Source organism: Plectropomus leopardus, chromosome 11 (assembly GCF_026936395.1).
Source record: "Plectropomus leopardus strain MGB_pleo_1.0 chromosome 11, ASM2693639v1, whole genome shotgun sequence".
Lineage (NCBI taxonomy): Eukaryota > Metazoa > Chordata > Actinopteri > Perciformes > Serranidae > Plectropomus > Plectropomus leopardus.
In genome coordinates, this window is record NC_142186.1 from 21,117,624 (window position 1) to 21,144,703 (window position 27,080).

Genomic DNA, 27,080 nt, shown 5'->3' on the forward strand with positions numbered 1-27,080 from the left:
GTTTGGGTTCTGTCCTGTGCTGCATCCACACACCCTATGTGTCATCTGTCATTACATTCAGGTCATTGTTTGGGGCTCAGTGGCAGCGTGACTGAGTTGGCCATGGCTTGACAACTGTCTCTGTTTCACACAGACAGGGAGAGAATATGCAGACACCCTCAACACTCAAGGGGCAGAATCTGTGTGGTATTGTGTGGCGTAGTTCAGTTTCCCAAATTAGGAATCTGTTGTATATACCCGCTGTCATGCATTTTTTTCTGCATGATATCTATGATGTTTACTGTGCTACCTTACAACCTTACAAACAGAATTTCCTGCAGGACAACAGATGGCGTGGTGTCATGTTGTATTGCATTATGAAACTATTTTATTGTGTCTGCCACTCTGAGTATTTGTCTTTTCCCTTACCTTGGACACAAAATCACCATTGTATGACATATAATCCAAATTGAAACAGAGTAAACAAAGGAAGCCTACATGCAACAGACATAACTGGATCATTTTAATGATGACTGAGATGTGAAGATACACATAAAGATTATTACATATTGTAACTCTTGTTCTGTGATGATGACTTATTAGAGTCTCTGCCTTTTGGTGATAGAACTAGAATTGCAATTTGTTTTGTTTTATTGGCTTTTGTGGCAGAGCTTTACTCTCCTGCTATCATACCTGTAAAGCAGTATGAGCAAAAGCAACTTTAGCACCAGCTTTGTGATACAAGCCTGTTTAACAGACTTGTAATACTTGTGCAGATGTATCCACCCCCAGACATGGACTATTTTGACATTTCTGTAGAGAGAACCACATTGTACAGTTGGGGCTCTGTGTTTGTTTCGCCATATCATAGCATTATCCTGCTGCCAGACCCGATAATCCTCTGCCAGGAGTACAGGGGAGCCAGCTGGTAAGCCACAGCTACAAAGTCTCCTATTTGTCTTTGGCTACCGTTGGGCTGTGCTGGGCAAAACCAGAGGTGGAGCCCATACAGTTGGCTAGTGGGAGATTAGAATTAATATTACTGTCAGTGTGGTGGCAAGTAAATGCTGAAGAAATGGTCCAGCTTCAGAGTACTGCATGAGATGTTTAAGATTTCGTTTTTTTTTTTAAATTTTATTTTTACTTTTTTGCATAGGAATTCATATTTTTCCAGAAAATTTGACATTTTTGGTTTCTGCTGCTTGATTAGCCTAACCTACAAAAATAAAAAGAATATTGTGCTGCTGTGTATTGCATACCTGGCTACTCTAAGAATTGCATCCTTGTGCAGGATGTAAAGGACCTCAGTATAGAACTTGCATATTTCTGTAGTGATACTTGCAGTAATATTGTATGCATCAGCCTATTTGGTTTACGTCGAAAGCGTAACTAGTTTTTCCCTGTAAATATATTTCCTGAAAAATGCAAAATTGAGGTTTTAACTTGTCATCATAGTTCTATATTCTTGTATGTTTATGTTATATCTGAGGGGTTCATTTGCAAATGCAGATATGTCAGCTTTCATTTGTTTTCTTAAATTGTGTTTTTTGGCCAGGGAATGCCAGTCAAACTTGTGTTGGTGGTTTTAATAAGATATCTTAAAGTTTTTAAATTTCAATAAATCATTATTTTATTGTGCACTCAAAGAAATACCAATTCAACTGGTCATGTCTTCATTTTAATCATGCCTCTTGTCTGTTTATGCAAAGTTCTGTCTCGAAGGCAAGGCAGCTTTATTTATTTATGTAATTTTCTTTCCTTTCTTTCTTTTTTTATCGAAAGTCTGAACATTTAGGTTTTTGCCTCCAAATTCAGTATTGCAAGTTTACAAAGGCTGCGTCACAATAGACAGTCATATCAATCTTAAATCATTACTAATTTAAAAGAAAAATTAGCTATACCACCACACCAAAATTTTGTTGTCATCACAGATAGTGCTGTCTTCCTTACTATGAGTCAAACTGGCTGATTGTTATAATGTCTCTACACCTTCATTCATCTATCTCTCCATCCAACCGTTCGACCCTCTTGTACTTTCCCTGAGCTCCTGCAGTGGCTGATGGGACAGGTTGTTATTAATGCCTTTAGAGTTTAGACTTTTCAGATGCATCTCTCTGGCCTTGCTCTGTTCCTGCAGGGTCAGGGTTGTCATATAGGCGGCTGATTATATATGTATGCATAAATCTAACTATAAGCTGGCCTGACGGTGTGTAGTTGTATATATGTGCATTCTTTGTACGTGTGTATGTGGTCATGCCAAAGAGATGGTGAATCTGCGGATGCAGGTGTGTGTGTGTGTGTTTGTGTGACTAGTTGATAGTGTCCACATGGTTACACGTGTACTGTAGTACCTCCTTGGCTTTGTGTATTCTGATACACCTCTCTAGTTGAAAGTATTTACAGAAACCTCTTGTCACTTATATACAGTATGTTGATATATTAACAATATTGCCTGGCTTAGCGGCACGCTTCAACTGCACGTTTTACATTCAGGTGAATAAAATATATCCATTTATTAATATGAACTATTGACCAGCAGTATTGACTTATGCTCAAGGGCCTGTATCCAACAAAATCTATTACCCTTGTGCCTTCAAGGAAGTGTGGAGTCAAACCCACTGGAGGGAAGCGAAGGGAAAAACACAACAAAACATGTGAATGTATGTAATTTTTTTCCATGTGTTTAGTAATTTAATGTTTTACTTTAAGCATCACCCTCAAACAGTGCAGTTTAACACAAGTAAAGAAAATTGCTGTAAAGATGAAACTTATGTAGACTCTCAGCTGAATCCTCCTTCTTTTTTATTATCATTCTAATCATTTTTGATTCTTTGTACTCCTAGCCAGCTATAATGATGACGAAATGACAAAACTGACTGTTCCATCTCATAATACTTTACACCTTCCCACACTCGTGCCTCCACCAATGGCTACAACCACATTTTCTTTGTGTTGGATGTGTGTGTGCATGTGTGTGTGAGTGCAGCTTTGCCTTTCACTGCTGGTTAGGGGGCTAACACCTCTTTCAGGTTAAGTCTTTTTTTTTTTTACACCTCAAAAAAGAGAGCGAATAGCAGCATTTTGTGTTCCCTCCTCCCTCCTTCCTTTCCTTGCCCCACTCATCTGTCAATGAAAGACACAGTTTTGCCACAAGGCATTGTGTGTTTAGCGGTGGTGCCAGCAACTGCCATTTGGGTGCAGGGAGGCAAGGGGATCCACCCCCTTTGAACTGCTGCCAAGCCAGCCAGCTTGCACCTTCTTTAATAACTTCCCCCGAAGGCACTTCCTTCTTTTTCTCTGCCTCTCCCTCCTCTCTCTCTTCTTTTTTCCCCTTTCTCTCATTCACTCCCACCCTCCTGCCTCTTCTATTTTTTTTAAATGACTGCAGTTTTCACGGGTAAAGCTGTGATGCTGATAAGAAAGGTAAGGCTGCTTTTAACTGACAGCCTGACATCAAATCTCTGTGGAAAACACAGAAATGAGTGGAGGGTTAAGAGCATGTGTGGACTTACAGACAGAGGCTTATAGAGTGTGTTCTCTAGAATAAGATTTAGTTGATTTTTGTAAAAATCCACTTAACGTGTCAATGTGTTCTTTTTTTATTTTTATAAAAGCCTCAAATACATGTCCATTAAGTCAAACACATTTATTCCTGCACGCCTCAACATAAGACATTTTTAAAGCCAGATGAAGCATGCTGTTGCAAATTTAACTTTTAATAGATATATTTTATATGTTAAAATCCGTATCATTACTATTACTGTTTATTTGTACAGATGAGTACTGATGTATAAAAACATTTTCTGATCTGATTCATATGAATGTATTTATTCACTTAAACACATACAGTTTATATGTGAGTCCCCTTAAGTAAGAAAGTCAAAACAGTTTTACTGTATCTGTACATATACAGGGAACCTGCAAATCATTAAACAGTCTTAAAAGTTCATTAATCTAAAATAAAGGCCTTAATTTATATTAAATGTCTTAAATCAATCTGTCAAAAGTCTTAACAATACTAAGACGTGGAAAATATAGATTTTATGGATTTTTTTTTCTAAAATTGCATGGTAATATCTCAAATTAATAGATAACAAAACAAAATGCGTCTCATATAAATGACACACAGATCAAGATAGCAGAAATAACACTAACAATAACACTCTCATTTCGTTTTCAGCCTGCATGTTCAGAGCAGATGATCCATTGCCTGTTGTCAATGTATCCTGCACGACATGGGGAAGTGCAAATTAAACAAAAATTGGCTTTATATAAAATTTTACGGCATGGCTGAAACCAGCACAACACAATACTCATGAGGCTTGGTGTAAATTTTAAAAAAATTCAAACTTGGCATGATGGCAATCAAGGTAGTGAAATCAGAGTGAAAAACACAAAATTGTTCCCCCCAAAAACTTGCAAACAACTCAACAAGTATTTCCCATTTCTGTTCTATCCTGGTTTCCACTACGGCACAAAATATTCATGTTTTATGTCACAACATCATGCCAAAATTGTCTCTAACCCTGAGTAACTGATGTCTTTTTTTGAAAACTGGTATTAAGAAAGTCATAAATCTTACTCACCTTAAGCTGTAGGAACCCTGATATAGTGAAACAGATAGTGAGTTGAAGAAATATAATATACATCGAAGAAAGTCTACCAAAAGTCCAAAAATAAGACAAAGATAGACATTATGTTGGGAAAAAAGAAGAACTCTAAATATGGCATCTTCAGTTTTGCACTGCCTCACTGTAATTCTTCTTCTTTCCTCTCCCTCTGTGCAGGCCTCTCAGGACAGCGTTAACTCCACCATAAAGGCACCCTGTGAACTCCCGACCTGTCAGTTCCACTGTACAACACCATGGCCCCGGGACAGACAAGCCAGAGCAGAGAGGTAAAGAGAAAAAAGGCAGAGAGACCTGGCTAAAAGCACAGTAGGCAATAGGTGTCATATTAAGGGTGTGTAATACACTATGTCACCTCAATGGCGTATGGGCCATTAAGGCTATAACCTCATACACCATGGCGTTTATTTTGTCACTAGGGATTATTTGGAACAAACGGGCTTGCCGGGGAATGTCTGCTTGTTTGTGTACGCTTGTATGCTGTTTGTGAGGGTTGAAAAATGTATTGTTTGTGTACAGTGTGTATGTGTGTGTGTGTGTGCGTGCCTTGATGTATATTATCTTCGGGATATTTCTCTCTTTAAATCCATGGCCACCTTATTTTTTACTTGTGCCTCCAGTGTGTGTGTGCATATGGTGCGCACTTTGAACGGTGTGTCAGTGGCGGTGTATTAAAGGATGGTGAGTTGGAGGGTGGAGGGTGGGGGGGTGGGGGGACTGAAAATGAGAATGTAAATACAGGCGTGAGCTCGCCCAACTCCCCCCCACCCCACCACCATCACCATCACCTCCTCGTAGTCGTCCTCCTCCTTTTCCTCTCGTGTGAGGGTGAGCCAGCTAGGGGGTGACCTTGCCCAGTGTAATTAAAGTGAAACACCTTGACTTGTCACCATTGCCTGAGACAGCTTAAATCTCCCTAATGTAAATGGAGGCTGCCGCTGACGTGCTGCTAGGCATGGCCGCGGAGAAGATACAAGCGCTGGTGATCCATCTCTGTACCCATACACACACACACTAACACACACACACACACCCTCTCTGTCTCCCTCTTTTGCTTTTTCCCACTCTCTCTCTCTTTTACTGACGCACACACGCACAAACGTACACAATCTTTCTTTCTCTCCTTCGCTCTGTCTTTCATGAACACCCTCCTTCCTCTCTCCTCACACCAATCCTTGGCATTCTGCAACCCCCACCTCATCTTGCTGTCCACTGCCTTTATTTATTTTACACCCCAGACAGCACAATGCTTACCTTTAGAGCCGCCGCCGCAGCAGCAGCAGCAGCAGCAGCAGCATTGCCTCATGGGATAGCTCAGGTGTTGTGGTAAAAGGAGGCACAAACGTGGAATGATTCAGATGGTAGCCAAATTACCACTCATATCAACAAGAACATAACACAAATAATTTTCCTGTTGCCAGCATTATGTTTTATGAGAGGACAATTTGTAGTGTATTTAGAAGTGGATTGGATGCAGCTTATTTTGTGTTTACAAGTGCTTCATGACATTTTTTGGAGACTTCCCACACTGCTCTGCAGCTTCTTTGTCTTTCTATTTAGAGGCACTGGGTCAGGTTGATTGATTGATCCTGTTTTCTCACTGAGGGCACACACATGGCTCATATCTTCTGCCAATCTCTTCGGGAGTCGGGTTGGATAGGCGTTCAGAGATGGCAATTAGCAGTGAAATTCTGTTGACTTTACCCTTCAATTAAAGCTCTGTTATACAAAAGTCTTGTTGACCCTTCTGTCCTGCCCTCCATTAGAAGTCATAGCAACACATTGCTGAAAGACTGCATGCTAAATTCCAGGCTCATTTGCAGTTTGGGGATCCAGGGACCGCCTGAAACGACAACAGAAGCAGGACCAGGGGCTCCTGCCAAAAATCGCCCTGTCTGAATGCCACAATGGCATGTGAAAGAATGCTATGTGCCCCCTGTGCCAACTTTACCAGTTGCCGGTGCCCTGTGCCAGGCCTCTTCCCCCCTTCCCTCCCATGCCCTGCCCAGGCAGTGGGCACCGTGACAGGAGCCAGACGCCCATCATGTGTCTGCACCAGGCAGCGTGCCCTCTTGCCCTGATCCCTGGGGCAGTGCGGGTACTATCCCGTACTATTCTCTGGACGATGCCAAGGATTGTGGGTGGTGCCAGGCAGCGGATATGTCCCGCAGTACACACACAGGGCTTTGAGGAGGCCTGGTGGTTGCACATCAGTGCCAAGTCAACAGGGAACTATCTGGCAGGGAGGGTTGTTTCTCTGTTTTTCTTGCCCTCCAGTAACCGCTCTGCTGAGGGCATCCTCTCTCCTTTGATAGATACCTGTAGACAGGCATTGATTGAGGTCTTTAGTGTCTGATTTCCTAACCTTCTCTCCATTAATTTTGACTGAAGGAATATTTCCAGATTCATGAAGAGCTGCACATTTGTGAAACCTTCTGATCAGATATTATTAGTTCATCCACAAAATCAAATCCATACTTTCCTCTCTTAAGTACGGTATACACTGTGCGATTTTTGGCTGTCCCAGATGAAAGATGACCACTGTGAAAGAAACGTGGCAATATCTTTGGTCTTGGCTCTAACGTCCTACGTCGCACAGTGACAGAGGTTCAAGGGTGGCTGTGGTGACAGCCTGGGATAAAACTGTGACAGTGTCAGAAATTTGGGATGATCATCTCACTGTGTGACCGCTATTATGACCTTTGTGTAATAACCATTCAACTTTTATTTTTCTCTTAACACGCAGCGTAGATGGAAAATACACGCTGACGACATTTTGTTCTTGCACACTGACATCGCTGAACATACGTCATAGCCTGTGGTTCAGTAGGTGTTGTCAACCTACAGTCTGCATACATCAAACTGGATGTTGTACCGAAGTTCATGAGATCCTGTGGCACAGTACGACTTGTACTAAAACTTCTAAAAATAATAAAATCTCATATTCTGTAGGAAGCTTTACCTGAAGGCAAAGACTATAGATAACGATCGTTTACCTGCCTGCGTGCTGTAGCATCATAGACAAGTACAGGTTTAGACAGCAATGCAACAGAGAGAGACAACAAACAAGCGTGCTGCTATTGTGATGGACAGCCTCCACTGTGAGGTTCAGTATGTCAATGTGTTCGGTGTGTGATGTAGCAACTGCTTCAGCCACAGGGGTCTATAGGAAAAAAAGAGTGAGCAAGTAAGAGGGAATGTGTCGGAGAGAGAAAGAGAGAAGAGAGAAAGAGAGAATGAGCAATGAGCTCAGGTGGGTCTGACATCTGCATTCACTTCCTGTCTTTTTCTGAAGGGAGGGAGGGAGGCAGGAGGGTGAAGAGAAAAGGAAGGGGTGGTGGGTGAGGTGGGGGTGGGCTCGAAGAAAACAAGTGCAAGATGAAGGCCTTTCTGGAGGCTACAAAGGAGCTGCACTCTGGAAAAGGGCTGGGGAGCCCTCAATGGGGCTGAAGAACACACAGACAAAACTATGGAAGGAAGAAGGCATGCCTTACAATGGCACCGGGCCCCATGCTTGGTTCAAAGAGCCAGTCAGAAATACAGAAAGAGGAAGAGAGCGAAAGACAGAATAGAAATGATGGACCTGCTGGGAAGTATAGCAGTCATAGCAGTGGGAGGGGGAGACTGGTATATATGCTGGGCAAAAGGCCACCGCGTTTTCTCAGCTATTCATTTGAAAACAAACTGTTCGGCACAGTCAAACTGCATCTGGGTATGGAGTGGGTTTTGTTTTGGTCCTCCCAAAATAAAATAAAAAAGGCCCACCGGTGCTTCATGTGTGGCCTCATGCCAAAAGTCAGACCGAAGAGGTGGAGGGAAGAAATAGACAGAGAGCGAGAAAGGGGGAAAATAAGGAGGGAGGTGGGGAAACGTAAAAACAAAGGAGAGTCGGTGGGAAAGGAAGTAAAAGTGAACAGAGGATACACTATGGATGATGTCATACCATTGCTGCAGTGACTCAAATAATCTGAACTGTAATACTGAAATCTTTGCTACAATTAGGGAAGTCCCTATCAGATGGGAGGGATCAGTATTGGGCCTGATCAACACACTTTTTAATTGATCAGGATCGGTTATTTGAGCATGTGCCACGCCCGATCCTATACGCTTATTTTAACGCCCACTGTCCCACAGGTGTCATAAACTGAGAGCACAATTTGGACAGATAATCAGGTTTTATTGTAATGCTGCTGCTCCAATAAGTAGAAGCTGTTTTTTTTCATGTTCAACTGAAACTGCTACTCCACTTTAAGTGGTATTGAGATTTTTGTCGTTCATTTTTAAACTAGTTTAACTATGATGCTGCCATAAGCTGAATTCTGACTGATTTTTATTTGCTGTGACTATGAATGTTAAAGTTTAGCTGTAACACTACTTTGAAGTAGAATTGTGAATATATTACTCATTTATAGTGCCTTGTACTTTTATTACAATGCTGCACAAAGTAGATTTGAGAGCAATGTCTGATGACACATTTTAGTTTGCGTACTTTGTTATGTTGTTAAAAAAACAAATGCTGCACTCAGTGGAGTTTTGATAAAAGCCATATACAAATATTTTTAGTTTACTGCAGACATTTTTTTCTGGTATTGTATTGTTGAGCTATTAAACTGTTAAGCATATACCCTAAATTGGTTTTAATCATTTTAAAAATCGTAAAGTGTGCATTGTGCAGCTGAATTATATTAAATACAAGTATTGGATCTGGACTCTGTTTTGGCAGATACTCAATAATACAACGGATTGGGATTAGGGGCAAAAAAAACTTGATCAGGACATCCCTACCTATGACTTGTCATAATTTTTCTAAAGTATGTTTTATCATTATTTCAGGATAATAATAGATAGATTGTATTTGGATTCACGATCTGTCTTGTGAGTTTTATCAGAGCAATAGTCAAAAGATTGCACCAGTGTGGCAGTTAGCCTAGGCGCTTTTTGTGGACACAGCACACAAAGAGAGAAACCCGAGTGACAGTGAGCTGTTTGTATGTCCTTGGGATGCCAGTGTCATTGTCAAGGCTTATCAGAATCTAGGGGCAAAGAATGAGTGCAGGGAGGGAGGGAAAGGGGGAGAAAAAGGGGAACGAAAAATGCACATTGCTTTAATAAAACTTTATCAGGAGTTACCTTAGCTCTGTCTCCCTCCGCCACACCACCCCAACCCAACCCCCTTCCCCTGCTACCCTGTGACACCATGGCACTAATATTCAAAGAGCTCCGGCTGCAGGAAACACGTTTAACTTCACCAATTTCTTATTGCCTGTCAGTCTCTCTAATTTGATCTGGCGTAGGACAGTTACAGTTTTGGACAGCGAAGTCACGGCACATATTGGCAGGGAGACTGGCAGCTAATAAAAGCCAGCTTGGTATTTACTCCCCTTTTCCTTTTATTTATAATATATCTCAATATTGTTATTATGAATATATATGCATTTAAGCCTCACCTATCTCTCTGGGTGGCCTCTCGGTTAATAATATGTTATTGATTTCCATACCGGACTGGCTGTATATCTGTTTTAATTTAAAGGCCTTATCGCTCCCTCTGTGATTCACATGAACCCTTCCTTTATTTCTTTTTCTTTTTTCTTTTTTTCCCCCCTACAGGCATTATTAAGTCTCTGTAGAATATAGGTAACATGTTTTTACAGTCTGACTGGTTACTTTATATGAGGGAGGGATACTCATTACAGGCCCCACATCTTCCCCAAGTCAGCCTTCATCTTTTCTTTGACAGATTGGATCAGGGGCACGGTGGGTCAGACAGCGTGCCTAGCTTTAGATGCTGACAAATTAGAATAGAATAGAGTAAAATAGAAAAGACTTATATTTTTACAGACTTGGCCTGGTTCTTAGAACATGAAAAATACTGACCTTGTTGTAATTTCATAAAAGTCATTAATAGTTCATCCAGATGCTGGACTTGATTTCTGAACTAGTTCATCTATACAAAGGGCAGCAAGGACATGCAGTGAAACCTTGGCGAACCACATTGGTTAGTTAGACCTCTGAGGGCACTGCCCCACCCTCTATCCCCTTGACCCATCTCCTTCCAGCAGAATGTTAAAGCGATGGCGATGAAGGAAAGTAGGAAAGGAGCAGGAGAAGGAGGAAGACGAGCAGGGCTCGGCGAGAGAGAGGAATAAGCAGTGCATGTATATATGCGAAATATATGCGCCATCAGCGAAAAAAGAGTCTGAGTCAGCCGTTTGCTGGGCCTTGCCGCATGCTAAAACACATAGAGGCAAAGCCCATTAAAAATGAATGCCACACGATAATCACATTCAAACTTAAAATTTAATGTTGGCACGCTGCGGCCGACAAAGAGAAGGCGGCATAGGGCGCTGTAATTATGACCGTGTCTCCTGTACTTCCTACTTTGAGGTGACGCCTTTGCGTGGCCTCTGGAAGTACTTTCTGATTCAAGGGGAACCAGGGGCAGGTCATGTAGTCTGATTGTTGCAATTAGCTTAAAGGACTTCATAGACCATACTGACATTGCCATAAGAGACAGGAACCATGTTATAAGTCTTTATCAAAAGTGCAGTGAAAGATAAATCCCACATAAAATCTTTTTACACCTTTTTTTATGTCTTCAGAGATCTGCCCATTCTTTTAGAGAGTGTCTTGTTACTAAGCTTTTTTATGCCTTCAAAGATGTTAAGATATCAAGGTCAGAGGTTGCTGTATGCTAAATTATAAAAATGTTTAATTCTAATCTGTGATTTTGGGCACCCATTTCGAATGTTGTCACTCAATTTAATGGCCATTGTCAGCTGTTATCAGCCTAATAGATATGGGTTAGTAGGGGGCTGCTACATCTACCAGTACATTGTTTCTCACACTTTTTTCAATAATATAGTCCCTTTGATTTTTTTTTTTCAATCAACCAAGTTCTTCCCAACCACCTCGAAGCATTATGGGTAGAAACACACATTTAACAAACATTAACTTATGTGATTGCTCTTTTTTTAGCAATTGACAGTTGACAGCAATTTACAACTGCATTGAAAATAGGAATGTTGAAAATAAAATGTAGTTAACTGAAACTTACATTTATATGTTTTTATTAAACTTACTGTATTGTATTACTATTAGGAATTATACATGATTTATATTTTTCAAAATAAAACAAAAAGCACTTAATTTACCTCATGCACTACTTCAAGGTACCCTGAGAGATACCAGTACTGCCATATGAGAAACACTGTATTACTAGGTTCAGAACACTGTAATCAGCCAATGAATTCGCCCGTTATCAGTTGTCATCGCGAGCAGTTTTGTTAGGTTTCACTTTCACTTTCTTTATTTTTAGGCTACAATACTATGTAGTTATGTTTAGAAAGAGGTATTGTTTTGTTTTTTTGTGTGACAAATTCCCATACCTCAGTTAAAATAAGCCAAGACTGACTTTTGGTTTCACATGGGACACAAACCACGGGCTCTTGGGTGAAAGTCTTGGATTTGTTTGATCCAACCATTTCCCTGACATCCTTCTGACACAGACTTTCTTTCTCTTAATACTTAGTTTACATCACCTGAATTTCTTTGCATAATTATTGCAACCACTGGAGCCACAGTAAGCATGGCTTTTTAATAAACTGATAACAGCTTCATAAGCCTAGTAGATGTAGCAGGCTCTTTCTAACCCATATCTGTGATACATATAATCTCTGATGAAGCTGATTCAGTTCAGTGATGAAGTTCAAAGCGGATATTTTGGGCTTCGTAAGTGAAAAATAGTTCACTTTAGACCATAACTTTGTCCTTAAACAAACATTTTCTACCTTTGATAGCAAAGAAAGGAGCAAATGGAACAAGTCCATCACCTACTAGCCGACCTAAAAGATTGCACCCCCTCCCCCGGGTGAGAGTGCATCGGGCCTAGGGGCCCTCATTTTAGGAGGCAGCAGAGACAATGAGTGGGTGGGTGGTGGCGGGAAGGATTGAAGGGACGGGGGGACTCCACTCCAATTCTACCTCAAGTGGGCTGAAGATGGCTGAGAAGTGCACTTCCCTTCAAAGACGGCAAATTAATGTCCCTCTTGCACAAACATAATATTGTCAGAGAGGTGCACAAAAGGGGACTCTCACCAGTGTTTCCATGTGCTTCTGTATGAGTGTGTGTATTTACAGTATGTGTGTGTGGGTGTGTATGGTCGTGTAAATGCATGGCCATGATGGCCCCACTTAACCTACCACCCTTGGTCCATAAGAGAGTAGGAACCTCCTCCTGGTCCTTCTTCAAGGTCAGACTGGAGTTTCTGAAAGACACTCTCCCAGTCAATTTTACCTCCTTATTCAGGCAAAGGATATCTCTTTTAACCTTTTCCCCTGCTTCTCTATCCTCCCGTCAATTACAAAAACCCTGGGCATCTTCTTTTGACAATGACAGGGGTCCTTGGAAAGAGAGGAAACGACAGAAAAAAGAATAGCAGCACACTTTTGAATGAAGAGGCAGCAATGCAATCTAGGCTAGCCAGAGGTTGACTAGTTGAGTGCAGCTAGCACTATTCATCTCCCCAAAATGCAGACTACCTTTTGCTCTGTTAGTCTTTGCTCATTGTGAAATGTTTATATTTAAACTTTGGACATGTAAAGGGCGGCTCCTCAGATATAAATATATATAAATGCTTTTTTATTTAATTTGATTTAGTTATATACCAGATCATTCTTCTAATACTAATTTATAGAAATCATACATATGTAAAGGTGAAAATTATGCAAAAGCCTTCTATTTTGAGACAACTAGACCAATAAAATGAATAGACAAGTGTCAAACACACACGAAGGCAGCGCTACCTTTAAGAGTGAAGTTTTTTTCTTTATCTAGGTCACAATATGTGGAACAATTTCAACAGATGGGCTGCATCGTACTCCCCAGGCGAACAGAAGTTAGTTTCTCTGTTTCTTTCTCTTACTGTTGCCCCTGTGCCCCTCCTCTGCCTTAAAGGATTCCATCATCGGTGGTTTGTTGCAGGCAAGATCGAGTGCACGTCACACACATATACATGCATGTATACACACACTCACACATACAAACAGTGTATGGACTTGTAGGAACAGAATATGTGGCCAAGTAGGTCAGAAATAATTCCTTTTTTTCAAATTTAATTATAAAATATTAACCCAGCAATCACCAAATGATGTACAACAGTTGCTTGAAATAAATGTACAAATTATATTTTTATTTTCAGACAGACAGACAGAAAGAAAGAAAGAAAGAAAGACACAAAAACAATTCTATTAAGTATCGGAAACTTGGGATGTGACAAGATTTAAAATTTAACTTTAAGTTGGAAAAAAAAAACTTCCAGAAATGAGTTTGGATTTTCACTCCTTCCAGTGAGAAAGAAAGAAAATAAACAGGAAGCAATGTTAGGAATGGAGAGCATGTAGAAAATAGCCATGATATGGATCATGTTGAAGTTCCTTCAAACCCTTATCGCACGCACGCATACACACACAAACTCCCTGTGTGAGATTTGTAGGAACAAAGACAAATGCACAATGTGGCCAAGTAGATCAGAAGTAATTTTTTTCTTATGTAATGGTGAAATATTAAAGCAGAAATGACCACCATATGACATGCAGGAGTTTGCTTTAAATCCATGTACAAATCATATTTTTAGTTTCAGAGAGAAACACAGAGTTAGTACTGGAAACTTGGGATGTGAAAAGCTTTAAAATTTATTTTTTAAGTTGGAAAAAAAGCTTCCAGGAAAGAGTTTGGATTTTCACTCCTTCCTATGAGAGAGAAAGAAAATAAGCAAGGAAGCAATGGTGGGAATGAAAAGCAAGTAGAAAATGACCATGATATCGATCATGCTTGAGATCCTTCAAACCCCTCTCTCACACACAAAAACACACACACTCGCATGCAAACACACACATTCACACAGAGCCCATGGACAGAAAAACTGAAAAAAAGGCACCCTGGGGAGATGTGGGATGCTGTTTGGAGGTCTTGTGGTCCAACAGCAACAAAGCCAACAGAGAGCTAGCTTTGGAAAAAAACACACATGCACAACAGAAAAGTGGTGGTTAGGTGGTGGAATGCAGAAGAGTGTGTATGTGTGTATTTGACTGTGTGTGTATGTGCGTGAGAGACATCAGCATAGAAAGAGACAGTCGGAGGTGGAGTGTGTGAGTGTAGAGGGGGTCCCATATAATGGAGAGGCTCCACCTGTTTACACTTCTTTGCCCCCAGCATTCTTGAGCGGGCCCCTTTAGAGGGCCCTCGTTCCCGACAGCCAGCTAACTGCTCTTGGGGAGCCCTCCGCAGGGACCACAAAAACAGCTGAAGCCTCGAAGGGCTTCCTGAAAAGGAGAGGGAGGAGTGTGGGGAGGTGAGGGCATGACAAATAGGCAAGATAGAGCAAGAATAATAGCAATAAAAGTAAATGGAGAAAACAAGCAAACAGACAGAGGCAACTTAAAAGAGTGTATCACTAGTGAACCACTTCCAAACAAGCCTTTCTAATGAGGTCCGCTATTAACACAGAAAGGGAATGGAGAGAAAAGCAAAAGAGGGGAAAGCAAAAAAGCAGGAGGGGCTGGTGGCGGACAAGGAAAAGAATGAACAAATGGGTGAATGTGTGCGAATGCCATGTGTGTACTGAATCACTTTATCTTTGTTTTTCTGCGACTGTACAATGACCTACGACAGTAGCGGGCTGAGGATGGGGATGAAGAGAGGGAGGAGGAGGAGGAGGAGGAGGCGGAAAGGGGGTGTTTGGGTAGTGGGAGGCTAACAGGCTAGACACCAGGCCTTTGTGTGCAAATTTCCCAGCAGCGCCTTACCAGTTAATTAAGGAGGTCAGTGAAAGAGGGAGAGAGAGAGGGATAGAGAGACAGAGAGAGAGATGTAGAAGGTGGGGGTCGGCCCTAACGAGCTGTCCGCAGCACATGAATGAGGGGTTTGTCCTAAACTAAGCAGCGAGAGGCCAAACAATGTCAGCAGCAATTAGCAACCAGTGGTGGGCAGCCAAGGGCCTGTTGACTGAGCAAGTAAAAGATGTGAGTGAAAAAAAGGAACATGGACATGCAGACACACATATACAGTTACAAACATCCAGGAATAAATAGGATGGAGCTGAGCAGCAGGAGGCGGGCGGCAGTGCAGAGCAGTAGAATAGGCAGAGGCGGGTCATGTTGCCTTCACCTCTCCACACAGCAAGGCCTTGACCCTGCTGGCTGAGTGCTTTGAATCTACAATACTAGTAGAAGGTAACAAAGGCCATAGGTGTAGCAGTGTGATCTGTATGCTCAAGTTACACTTGATATGGTAGCTCTGAGGGTGTGAAGCAGGATTTCTCAGCACAAAGCTAAAATAAAGGGCGCTTTCTCTTTGCTGTGTAAGATGTGATGAGATTGTATTATCGTTATTGTTGTCTTTTGTAAATGGCTTCGTTAGAAAGGCATTGAAATCTTTTTTTTTTTATTATTTGGACAAGTCACTCCACTCAGCTCTCCAGCAAGTCTGTTTTTGGCTCCTACCATTCTCCTCTTCTGTCTGTTGCCATTCTTGGCACAATACGAAGACTTCAGTCTTTGTTTCATTCTAATCTTGGAGGTGAAGTGGCCCTCTTGTACCTCGGGCTCTAATCGCTGGCAGGGACAGTGTTCTCTAGTGGTGCTGGACTGCGATGAAAACCCGACATCCCCACAAAGAGAAAGAAAACTGCTGCGTTCAGGCTTTGTGTGCAAATATAAAAGCATACAAAAGCGGGAGCCTGAGATAGTGTCAGAGTTAGAATGTTTTCACTCTCCAGTTCTAGATATGGATTATATTTTTTTTAATATGTGGGTTATTTGTTGGCCACTTGTTGGGAGGAGGGGCGGGGGACTCGGTGGCTGTGAGAAAGTGGAGGCTGCAGATTGTGAGTTGTGAAGAAAGTAGGTTGTGGTGTCGTGGAAAGGCGAGAGGGTTCACCGGCTGTTGGGGAATATGGTCACAGGAGGGCATGAGAAATGTGAGAATTGTACTTTGCAATTGGCAAATGGGGTTTCTGGAGGTGCTTTGGGGCTTTTAATTTTATACAGTATATGTATATTTTTATGAAATAGGTATTGGTATTCTATTTTTTTTACTATGTATCATGAATCAGAATTAGGGCATGGCAATATATTGATACTATAATGTTATTATGATGTTAGGCTAGATATTGTCTTAGATTTTGGATAACATAATGTTGGAAGTGTTGTCTTTCCCTGGTTTTAAAGGCTGCATTACAGTAGAGTGATATAATTATCGGACTGTTCTTACCTTTATCCACTTAATCATTATGTCCACATATGGCAGGGCAATATAGGCTATAAATAATTTTGCGATATTTTTTGGCAATATCTTGATATACAGTATGCATATCTATATTTTGAAATCTCCTCTAAACTGCAGACTATTAAAGTATTGAACTACTTTATAAAGTACAGTGACAATATAGATGAATAAAGTAGCCACTGTAAGTAAAGTTAAGCTACCTTTACACTAATAAAAAAAAGAAAGAAAAGAAAGCACTTTTACAATCAAGTTAAATTACAAAGTGTTAATATTAATTTAATTAAAGCAGAACCACCGGTGCTTTTATTATGAAGCACCCGGCTCGTCTTAGACAGGAAGTTTTGCTTTTGCTTTAAATTTTATTTTTATTATTTGGGTCAACGGTTAGCTTTAACACTTAGCATAAAATTAAACTGTTACTGCAGCACTGTTACACCACAGTATTTTATGATGATTTATTCACTGTGATCTGGAAACATACAAACAGTTCAACTGTTCAAACCCGTAAAATCATTTGCTTTAATCACTGAACCCAACAGACTTATATCTGGGACAAGTGTCTGTATGGGACAGGCTTTTATTTCTTCCAAGATGGGAAATACAATCAAATTGTTTGTTGAAGTCTCATTCTTGCGTCTCTGTTGTTTACTATGCTTGTATTACTGTCTTATTTGGTGCTCATGGTTTCAGTAAAATGAACTGAATGATTGAATTGTAGAGAATCTTACAAAGCTAACAATATGTGTAGCATATCCATATTGCCAAAAGTTTAAACATATACACAGGTATTTGTATGTGTGATTTAAGCAGTTCACTAATGTCATCTCCGGTGACAACGACGCAGTTTTATGCATCCAAGGAACTTATACGAAAATAGACTGCATGGCAACCAGACAAGGCCTTTAATTGAGACAGACATTTATTTGTCAAAATGTGTATCCACACACGACTAGTAAAAGGGACTGGGCGTGTAATTAGGACTAGGCTTTTATTTTAAGTTTTATGATACATTAGTGGTATTTGCAAGTTGCAATTGTCCTCCATGTTTGCAAAATGCTACTATATGGTTGTGGTTTTGAGTACTGCAGATACAAAAACACACACCTCACCTGCTCACACTCTCACCCAAGAGAGTGGTCTGGATGGGAAGAGGAGTGTGTGTCATGTATCATGTTCATGAGTCCTTTTTGTCTTCTTTTTATGCCTGTGAGAGGGAGAGAGCCATAGGAAAGAGTGAGAGAACTGGCTTAAAAAAATGACCTGACAAATTATACCTGATGTCGCGATATCGTGATTTTATACTCCCACATTGAACAAGCGATACATTGAGTATAAACGATATATTGCCCTCCCCTATATCCATATTATTTATGATTATTTCATGATTCTCAATTTGTGAATATTTTGTGAAAGCACCAGTAGTCAAGCCTGCAATATCGTTGCTATATTGATATTAATATATTTGGTCAATTTTCTCTTTATCACACAGCCCTAATCAGAGTATATTATGAATGTCTGTGCACTTACACAGCTCATTCACACTAATTGCCCCATTCCCTCCATCAGATATCTTTGTGCGCAGATAAACTGCTCAAAATGTGCCGATAAACCAATCTCCAATCCATCTAATCTACAGACAAATAAATCCATTCATATTCTCACATGTGAAATCCCACCTCCTCTGTACTCTGAAGAGGAAGCACGATTCATTGGGATAAGTCCCTCCTGTCCTTCAGAGCAATCCATAATGCTGCTCAGCTAGTAATCAGGGCATATAGGGGCTGGGTGATCAGTGACAAAAGCTAGGCAGGGAGACATCAACCTGCTGGAGGAGAGTTAGGGAGCGGGGGGGTCTGGCAGGATGAGCGTGGTGGCGATGGAGGAGGAGTAATCAGAATCCCATCCAGCTCCAGTCTCCAGAAATTGCCATGCAGATTTAAAGCCCATAAAGGAGGATCCTTGGGAGTGCTCCTTCTCCCCACTGCCACTCCACCACAGCACAGACCTCCACTCCCCTCCTACCTTCCTCACTCCCTCTCTCTGCTGTGCTTATTGAAGGGAGGTGGCCCCCAGATGCAGGGCCCAGGTTACCGTAACCTTGGTGGTGAGATCGGCTGCTCGACTTCATGCGGCCGGCTATTCATCAAGATGGAGGGGTGGTGGTGAGGGAGGGTTCGTGGCAGAGGGGCAGAATATGCAGCAGGGGGAAATGAGCGTCCAAGACAGCTTCCCAAAAGGGTAACAAATCACCCTCCTCACCCTAATCCGCCAAGAGGGGGCTTGATGGACCAATGGTCACAATATGTGGCTGTAGACATGTCTTTGACAAATCAAATATGTGAGCTCATCTGGGATAAAAAAAATCAGGTAATAATACTCTCTCAGCTGCTCTGATGTTATATACTGTAGTACTGTGAAGAATACGGCACAATACTCCAATAAATAAAAACAATTAGATGTGTTTTTGTTCTGCAACATAAATCTGACCTATCCAGTACAAATATTAGATGATAGACCTACAGACTGCAGCAGTAAATGCAAATTGCCAGGCTGTACAGCAAGAGTCTTATCAGCAATATCCTGCTGATCGATCACCATGGTTGCATTATCAATCATCCATCATTGCATTGATATCTCTGCAATACCTATAATCTCACCTGATCAAAAGCATTGATCAATACTGTAGCAGGATTGATCTCCCGTGCCAGCTGGATTGGATGACAGTGACACACAAGAACGCTGCAGACGCGTAAAACGTTTGCAAATGAGCAGCATAGACCATGACATCCCTCGTACTAAAAATACAAAGTGCAAATTTAAATACATGCCTGCAAAAATAGCAGCCAAGCTGTGTGGAATATATCTTTTCTAAATTTGAAGCAAAGGGAATCCCATTCCTGCTACAAAGAAATATTTCATGTGGCATATTACAACGTAATTACCCCTGATCTTGCATTTGTGATGACGGGTTCCCTCCCCATTGGAGAATACTGAGCTAGTGGCTTGTATTCAGCAGGGAAAACAGGCAGCCACGGCACAGTACCTCTCAGAATCTCCTCTGCATAGGACCTTAATCATCCCTGCTCGCTGTGCATGTGCATATAGGGAGATTTGTGTGTGAGCAGGTTGTGCATGCATGTCTTGCAGTGGGTGTTTTCCAATAAGTGTGTATATTTGGTGCTGTGTGCCTATGTGTGTATGACAGAGAGAGAGAGAGAGAGAGAGAGAGAGAGAGGGAGAGAGATTGAGAGAGAAAACTCGTCCCTCCAATTCCCCCGTGAAGCCCTCTACACCAATTTTCAACCATGGGCAATCACTCACTCAGCATACACATCTACATAGAGGCTGATGAGATCCTCCGTGGGCTTTACCATGTGACTGGAGCTCGTCATCTACTGTATGTGCCTCCCCTTTGCGCTCCTATTCCAATACTATAGCCACTGGAGGGGGGGTGAAAAGAGGGGGTGGTATGGATGATCTACATACACTTATGATACATAGGTAATCTCCGAGGGGCAAATCAATGATACTCCCCGCTATGTTTCCCTTTGAATTCGAGAAGAATCCGTCATTTTTGCATGCCCATTATTGGTATAGGTGATATGTCTTCCAGGTTTAGATGTCCTTGCACCTGGATAGGGGTGCTTTAATGTATTGCGCTAACCAATGACTGATATGGATGGATGTAGGGTTGTAGACTTGGGTAGATAGATTAGAGCTTAAAAGAATGTCCACCCTCCAGCTGTGATGTTAACATGGGGCACTGTGTGCTGAGAGTTCATTAGTGTAATTGCCAGAATATTACCCATTGGCATGGTCATAATGTATAGAATATTAATACGATAAATCTCCATTCCTCTTTCATTCAGCGGGGTATTAGCCTAAGCAACATCATAGCATATTAATGAAAAGAACTTTTTTGAGGAGAGGCGATAAAATGATCTCTCTTGTCATTGCTCCTCCTATACACTGACAGCCATTTATATCCACATCTGTTTTGTTGTGCATGTATATTTGCTGCTGGCTTTGTCTCCAGGGAGAAATTCTGTTTTGACGGACTAAGAGAGGGAATTTCCTCCAAGTTGCACAACAGGGCACCCACCCACCTCCTCTTTCTCTCTCTCACTCTGTGTGCTGATGTCAGCACATAGCCCACCATCGTTCTGAGACCACAATTGCTATTTAAAGAGTAGACAGATGTGTAGGTGGAGGGTCAATATGAGGTTTTGAAATCATCCCATTGTTTTTTAGAATAAACAATCAACTACTTTGTGATGGGTTTCGTGTTAGGCGTTGCGGTGACTATGGACAATATGATATTCAGCAATTAGCATCTCTCAGTGGGCTGTATTATGACCAGGCAACATTTTTATTCTTGAATGTTAGGAAATAGAGCAGCACTTCAGAGGTCAGGCTTTTATGTGCATTCAGTCTGCTCTGCTCAAACTCAAGCTTTTAACTCATCATGAACTTCTGAAGAAGTTCAGAAATGTATACATTCAGAGATATGTAAGTGGGCAGCAGAAATGACTCTTTTATCTGTCGCTAGGTTAAAGTGTAAGGACATGCACCTGTATTTATTCTGAGGCCAAAGCACACTCTTAAGCATTTATAGTGTTGCTTTAACATTTAAGCAGGCATTAGAAAGGGGAGGCTGCAATAGCATATTCTGTAAGCACCCATTTTTTCATTTATTGATCTGACCTTCTACTGCCCAGCCGCTGAAAATACCTCTGCATTTTCTTTCACAGACTCCTACATTTTGGTTGCCAGGCTGTTCTTACATATACTGTCTTATATAAAACACTAAGAGTAGTATGAGACATGTATGTGCATAATAAGAAAAACAGTCTTCAGTAAAGAGATGACTGTCTAGAATATGTGACTGTAAGGGACTGGTTTATTATAATAGATATAATGATTATACATTATATATTCGTACATTCATACTTAAGCAGCATTTCCCTGTTGTAGCTGCTGGAGGTGGAGCTAGTCTAAGTATTTTATGCTGTATACTAGGTAGATTAATTCAGTGGTTTTCATTTTTTTGTATTGGGCCCCTCAGAAGGGTCACAAGAAAAGTCACAAAATAATTAATACATTTTTTTGTGAAAAATTGAATCATTTGTCCAGTTTGGGCCTCAAACTGTAATTAAATGACAGGAGGAATGCTAATGGTAAAATCTAAAACATCTGACATGTGCCAAGCCCCAACCAGCAGTGTTGGCTGGGGCTTGGCACGTATCAGATGAACAATATTTAACAATATAAAACAATATTTACGTCTTAATTGCAGTGAAGCAGAATTATAAATTGGCAAGAAATGTCAAGCACAATACAAAAAACCTACTGTGAGGTAGACAGATAGATACTTCATTGTGATTTCGTATTAAATTACAACAAAGTTTGGCTGGCTGCAATCCACTCCATATAGCAGCCTGTATAAAAAACTTAGGTGAGATGCAAGATGCAAATCTAAATTACATTCCCCCACTGGCTTCTAAATACTCATTATCAACTTAGCTTACTAAATATACATTTAACTAGCACATTTTATCACATATTATCTGTAATGAATATATTTTATGATGCTTCCCACCCACTCATGACTACAGCATGTCAGCTTTTTAGTAAATGTTTGTTATGTGAATAGATTGGTTCTGAACACAGAGAGTTTTTCCTCATGGCTGCTGCCCATTTGTCTCTGGCTCGCTGTTAATCAATGCAGAGGAACAGGTAGACCATAATGGAGGATTTATCTCAGTTCTTCTCACCACTTAGTGCCCAGTGGACACCTCCATACCACCTCCTCCTCCTCCTCCTCCTCTCTGTACCTTCTTACATTTTCTCTACACTCACCTCCCCCTGTCCTCGCAGCCCCCTCCATGCCAAAGGCCTTGATGGAAACACCACTCCTGAGAGAGTTGTGGAGGCGGAGGAGAATGGGTTGGAACGAGGGACAAAATAGGTTGAGAGGGTCGTTAGATAGTGAGCAAGGGAAAGGGGTCAGAGCAATGTTGCTGACACGGTCAGAACTGTTAGTGCACATGAGAGGTAATTTGAGTGTGTGTGTTTCTGACCTCGCACAGATCATAACAGTAATTTTCAGCTGGGTCTTTGAAATTGAATAAGTTCACATGCACGTTAAATACATAAGGCCCTTATTTATATTTCATAAAACCTCAGCGTCTTCCGCTGGAGTCTCACTATACAATGCATAGGCACACTTTCTTTAGGAGCACCATTATCCATGATGAATCACTGGGTTAATGGACCATAGGGGTTAATACTGGTTAGTGAAGTCCTGGACTGTGTAGTGTGTTTGTGACATTAAGAAAAGCCGTGAGAAATGCGGATGTTTACACAGTACAGGAGGATTTACATGCACACAGGAGAGTTGGTCATTTACTGGCTGCAGTGCTGAGCGATGAATTGGAGAGAAGAGCAAGTTAGATCATTAGCAGAGAAGACTTCCTTCTAAGGTTGTGTGTTTTGTTTACATCCTTACCTTACCGCTTGTCCAGTTCACACCTCTCATGTAAGGGGCACGCTGTTGCTTGTATACATCCCTTGACTTTTCATGCAAATTTATGTTTAAGCCTACTTGTTTGTGTGTACAATGGGGAACACAAACACATACACACACATGGGGGTGGAGGGAGACCTAGAAGGGGGAGTGAGGGGGGGTATTGGTGGTGGTGGTGGTGGTGGTGGTGGTGGTGGTGCAAGGCGGTGACAGAAATTGAGGGGGACGGGGTGGCAGCTGCAGGCTGCTCGGTGCACTGTCAGAGCGGAATGATTAATGAATGGCGGCCCCAGCTGAGCCTAACCTTTGGAGAACCGCACAGGACATCTGCAGAACTGTCAGCGCTCTGACAAGGACAGAGCTGAACAACCAATTATTTCGCCATCACTAAGGTGGGCTGTCAGCTTAATCCTAGCCATTCACTTAGGCAAGGACAGGCAAATTTCTCCTTTACATACACACACACACACACACACACACACACAGAGCAGACCATGGTCCTGCATGGACACACACACACACAGACACACAAGTGAACAAACAGGCATGCATGGACAGAAACACATGCTGGTGTGGACATGTACACAAAGTGGACTGGTGCACTCACACAAACACATGCACACACTCACATATTCACACACAGGCATGAGGTCCTGGACAAAATAGAGTTAACCCCTCCACCGCTGGTGGTGGCAACCCCATGCAGGTGACATATAGTGAGGTGAGCAGGGGAGGTTTAATGATGACAAAACAGGGCTGGTGGATGCTGGCTGGGACTGCGAGCTGGACATGGGTGGGGCTGCATCCTGGGGAAGACACGATGTCTGGTACGTGTCGAGGAGGGAGGAGGGGTGAGTGGAGGGAGGGAAGGTGGGAGCTAGAGAGGGAGGGGAGGTGCCCTAAGTCTGCAGGATGTATTTACATAGAATGCAGGTATGTATTTAATTTACAAGATATTAAGGTTTACTCCCTGTTTGACATTTGATGTAAAAGTTACAATGAAACAGTTTTCTGTTTTCATGTTTTGTCAATAAACCTAGCTATGGGAGCATATAAAAGATGAAGTACATACAGAAAAAGTCTGAAATTCAACAGTCCACACGTTCTGGAGTTTGTACATTTATATACCCTCCAGTGTGGAAATAAAGTATTGATTGACCTTATAAATTATACAATATGGATCCTTTTTGCATTGAGGAAGATTAAAAAAGAGTATTTGAATAAAACATGACGATGATCATGATACCCAAATCATGTCATGTCAGGAAAAAGTGAACTCATGCACAGGAGAAAACCATTCAAGAAATCTTAACTCACTCTTAGAAAAGCTCAGTTCTAAATCTGAAATTAAAGACAAATATTTGAGTGTCAGTTAGATACAAAAAAGTAAACATTAGGGCTAAGGAGATTTTAATATAAGATTTTCTTTGACTTAAATTTTAAATGCTTTACATCCTATGCTTTGAATCTTGTCCTGTCATATTTCTCCACTCTGTCAAACAAGGAAGTAACCCTTTTACTGTAATTAGGACTAATGAGGATATGATGGCTGGATTTATTGATCAACCAGAGGGACTTCAATAATAACAAAGGTGTATATGAGTGTAATGTGTTTTTGTTTGCACTCTACATTTATCATCTGTTTCCCTGTTTGTGTGTGTGTGTTGGGTGCTGATGGGCGGTATGAGTGACTGATTGGGATTTGATTGAGGCGTTTCTGAGGCGATAAGGGACCAAGCGTGGCTACGAAGCCTATTGACAGACTGCTGATGAAGCCAGAGGATGAAGCCAGAGAGAGAAGGAGGGAGAGAGAGAGAAAGAGACGTGGGGAGGGAAAGCTGAGGAAATTAATGAGGGCATAAAAATCAATTAACTTAAAAAATTGTCCCTCATCAGTGGCTAACCACATGTATGCCTGTGTGACTGTTGTATTTCCCTTCATATCTCTGTGCCATCATGCATTCATCTACAGTAACTACACACCAACGGGCAGCAACGTTTTGGGTGGATTGACCTCCTGCTCGCAGACAATTAAAACATAAAATGCCAAGTCAAGTCACTTGAATCCTAAATGCTGCTTTTCTGGTGTGTATATTCATGAGTGAACCTCCTACTACTCTCTGTGAATGGTGAGGACTTTGAATAGCTCAGCTCATTTGACCAGGAGAATCTTGATCCTGCATTACGATTTGAGGACAATTACGTTGGTATCATCTTCAACTTTGGTGCCTCATGTGAATGTCAAAATCCATTAACTTTGGTAAGTTATTGGAAGTCCACATTAGTTTGAGTCTAGAGAGAAGTCAAATGAGCTTTAGTTACTAATGGATGAATTTACTGTAAATGTGTCAGAATTAGGAATTTACTAAGGCTTTTGTCAATCAAACCTTTAGGACTTTTCTCAGTGGATTGGTACTGGCCAAAGTAACAGTGATGAAAATCTGGTCCTTTCTCTGCTGTTTTGTCACCCACAGTGTCCAGCAGCATCTCGCCCTTTATGCAAGTTAAAATTAAGAGTGTGAATGTGAGAAATGATTTGGTGGCACTGGTGACTGACTCTGATCTGTTGCAAGGATTTGGAAAAAACGCAAATTCACTGCATGCTAAGCGCCAATGGTAACAAATCTTTTATCTCACCTTTCTTATTAGCAAAGAGCAGTGAACTCATGCTTCTCATTTTAGCCGACGCTAACTGCCACTTCCACTGGTTAACATGACAAACATTGCAGGCGGTAGGTCATATCAGCTGTTGTTAATTAAAGTTCATTCACTGAGTAGCTTGGTGACGGGTCAAATTTAAAATTGGCTGTGTGTGATTTGTGAGCTCTCTGCATGCCAGTGTTTATTGTTCATGAGCAAGAGAAGGCTAACTCTTAACACCACTGTGCATTGTTTCAGTAACCACAATTACTCCAACAGAGTGATACATCTATGCATTTTTGCAGTAAAACTTTCATCCATATCATATTAGTGCTGTATTTTTTCCCAGAAATCAAGATTCAACGAAAATTGCTCAGATGAATTAAAGTGTCTCCCAATGCCAGCAATGTCCATTGGTCTGTAATAAGCGAGTGTCTTATTCTTTAGAATACTTTTTATGTTTTCCCATGTGGTGTCATCTAGTTGCGCTATTCGTTACATACAGTTTTTGGTGGAATTTTAAATCATGACTCCATTTCCATCATGAGATCCCGAAACAATACTGATAAGCTGCATATCCTTGCATGTACTTTAAATCTTGCTTTTTTTGGCAGTGATGGCATTTTTATGAGCTTCTGGCAAAAAACCTGCTGAAGCTGAGTGCTTCTAATAGTAGATAGTCGGACCAGGTTGTACACTTGAAATGTCTCTGCTCGTACGTGATGCTGACGCTGCCTTACTTGGGTGCCAAGCTAACCTTAGCAGGTGAGCAGGTCCACAGATTTGTCATAGAGGGAGACAGCTGCAGTCTTTGTTGGTTTTTCATTTATGACTAGAAACCCACCTTGTTGCTTCAAAGTAAACCACAACATTAGCATCTTTATTAAGCTTAGTTTACTGAAAGGCCAAGATTGACACCAATAGATCAAGCTGATAGTCCAATTTTGGAGCGACCTCTGGCGGATTATGAGGAAAACTACTTCAAATGGTCTGCTGGCTTATAAACTGTCTGTTGCGCTTAGAG

At 41.3% G+C, this 27,080-nt stretch overlaps 1 long non-coding RNA gene across 1 annotated transcript in view; it reads left to right on the forward strand.

Annotated features, from left to right (window-relative positions):
- Positions 1–27,080, forward strand: part of LOC148188255 (uncharacterized) — a 209,167-nt gene that overhangs the window by 77,470 nt on the left and 104,617 nt on the right. Inside the window, exon 5 of the long non-coding RNA XR_015778062.1 lies at positions 4,767–4,876. This is a non-coding gene — a long non-coding RNA (uncharacterized LOC148188255). The remainder of the gene's footprint in view (positions 1–4,766; positions 4,877–27,080) is intronic.